The 2,345-nt window shown below is 44.3% G+C and overlaps 1 non-coding gene across 1 annotated transcript; it reads right to left on the bottom strand.

Moving 5' to 3' along the window:
- Positions 1–72, bottom strand: Trnae-uuc (transfer RNA glutamic acid (anticodon UUC)). The gene has a single exon. It is a non-coding gene; the product is annotated as a tRNA-Glu (tRNA).
- Positions 73–2,345: the final 2,273 nt, after the last annotated feature.

Consider the following 2,345-nt stretch of genomic DNA (forward strand, 5'->3'; position numbering starts at 1 on the left):
TTCCTATGCCGGGAATCGAACCCGGGCCGCCTGGGTGAAAGCCAGGAATCCTAACCACTAGACCACATAGGACTCTGCTGGTTTCGTCTCACAGTGCTGACATCAAGACGGTGATAAACCAGCGACACGGCATTGTCTCCCATTCTGTCTGTAGCTCTCGCTACCTGTGAGTCACCGGGAAACCACGGCCACTTGAATGTCGTCATGCGCGTGAGCAGCAGACAGCTTTCGCTTTCAGGCAGAGTGGCATGATTGTTGTTGTCTTTTTATTTCATTTCTACTTCACCCCCTTATAATTTTTAATTTCGATTTTGTGGTAGTGGTGGGTGTAAGTTAATTTTAGTGTCATCTTATTTGGGGGGAAGGAAGGGAAGAGGGGAGTTGGAGACAATCCCCCTCCACCGCCCATCCTGCATCACGGAAGTGAGAGATGGGACATGGGAGATCTCAAGAGAGCAGAGAGGAAACTTTGATTCATTTAAAGCAGAAAGAGAGAGAGAGAGAGATGTTAACAGTTCGAAATCTGCGGAGAGAGACTTCATAACAGCAGGTATGTCTCATGAAATGTGACTGGTAAAAAAATTAAAAAAAAAGAACTTAAAAAAAAAAAAAAAAAATCAAGAGATGATTTCGCTTATGCATGCTGCACTGAGATGGGCATCGCTGACGGCTGTTTCGTGCACACGTGCACCAGGAACAGCTTGAAAGACGCGTTTGAAAAATCATGCTTCAGCCAAAGAATGACAGCCCACTGTTCAGAAGATTTATGAGCGACAGGAAGTTCACTTGAAAGACTTAACACTCTGGCTGTAAGCGGTACTCATCACAGTAAGTGGTACTCATCACAGGAAGTTCACGTGAAAGTCTTTTTTTTTTTCTTTTTGTTTTTTTTGGAGGTCACGTGAAAGTCTTAACACCTCTGGCTGTAAGTGGTACTCATCACAGGAAGTTCACATGAAAGTCTCAGCACCTCTGGCTGTAAGTGGTACTCATCACAGGAACTTCATGTGAAAGACTTAACACCTCTGGCTGTAAGTGGTACTCATCACAGGAAGTTCACGTGAAAGACTTAACACCTCTGGCTGTAAGTGGTACTCATCACAGGAAGTTCATGTGAAAGACTTAACACCTCTGGCTGTAAGTGGTACTCATCACAGGAAGTTCACATGAAAGTCTCAGCATCTGGCTGTAAGTGGTACTCATCACAGGAAGTTCACGTGAAAGTCTTAGCACCTCTGGCTGTAAGTGGTACTCATCACAGTAAGTTCACGTGAAAGTCTTAGCAACTCTGGCTGTAAGTGGTACTCATCACAGGAAGTTCACGTGAAAGTCTCAGCACCTCTGGCTGTAAGTGGTACTCGTCACAGGAAGTTCACGTGAAAGACTTAACACCTCTGGCTGTAAGTGGTACTCATCACAGGAAGTTCATGTGAAAGTCTTAACACCTCTGGCTGTAAGTGGTACTCATCACAGGAAGTTCACGTGAAAGACTTAGCACCTCTGGCTGTAAGTGGTACTCATCACAGGAAGTTCACGTGAAAGTCTTAACACCTCTGGCTGTAAGTGGTACTCATCACATTTATCACACATGTTACACCACTGTATGCCGAAAATTCAGCATCATTGAAATAAAAATAGTTTTTCACCATACCCCCTACGCCCAATTATAAGAAAAAAAACAAAAAACAAACTGTGCAGATTCTCAAGTGGTCCTAGACTTTAGGAAAACCCTTTATTGTCAGGGCGCAGTAGCCGAGTGGTTAAAGCATTGGACTTTCAATCTGTGTGTCCTTGGCTCAAATCTTGGTAACGCCGCGTGGTGGGCAAAGGGTGGAGATTTTTCCGATCACCTTAGTCAACAAATGTGCAGACCTGCTCGTGCCTGAACCCCCTTCATGTGTATACACACGCAGAAGATCAAAATATGTACGTTAAAGATCCTGTAATCCATGTCAGTGTTCGGTGAGTTATGGAGACACGACAATAACCAGCATGCTTCAGCCATGACAGGGTCGTCGGCAAGTCGCTGTCGGTCGTACCATCTTTTTTCATTTGAAATTCCTTGTTTGTCGGGTTAGAAACAGACCATGCTTGATATCACTATTCCCTTCACCCTGGAGAACTTGATATAGAAGTATCATGTTTGCCGGTTTCGTCAGAAGTGTAGCAGTTGATACAGTTGGATGGTTAGCCGTTGTGCAGTGATGTGTCAGTGCTCCCGATTGTTGTGGTCAATCAACAGCATGAATTTCTCCGTGTGTGTGTGTGTGTGTGTGTGTGTGTTGTGTGTATTTCAAAGAGACAAGACAAAAGACAAGAAGATTTTAATGTCCATTCAGCATTAC

This window comes from Babylonia areolata, chromosome 21 (genome assembly GCF_041734735.1).
Source record: "Babylonia areolata isolate BAREFJ2019XMU chromosome 21, ASM4173473v1, whole genome shotgun sequence".
Taxonomy (NCBI): Eukaryota; Metazoa; Mollusca; class Gastropoda; order Neogastropoda; family Buccinidae; genus Babylonia; species Babylonia areolata.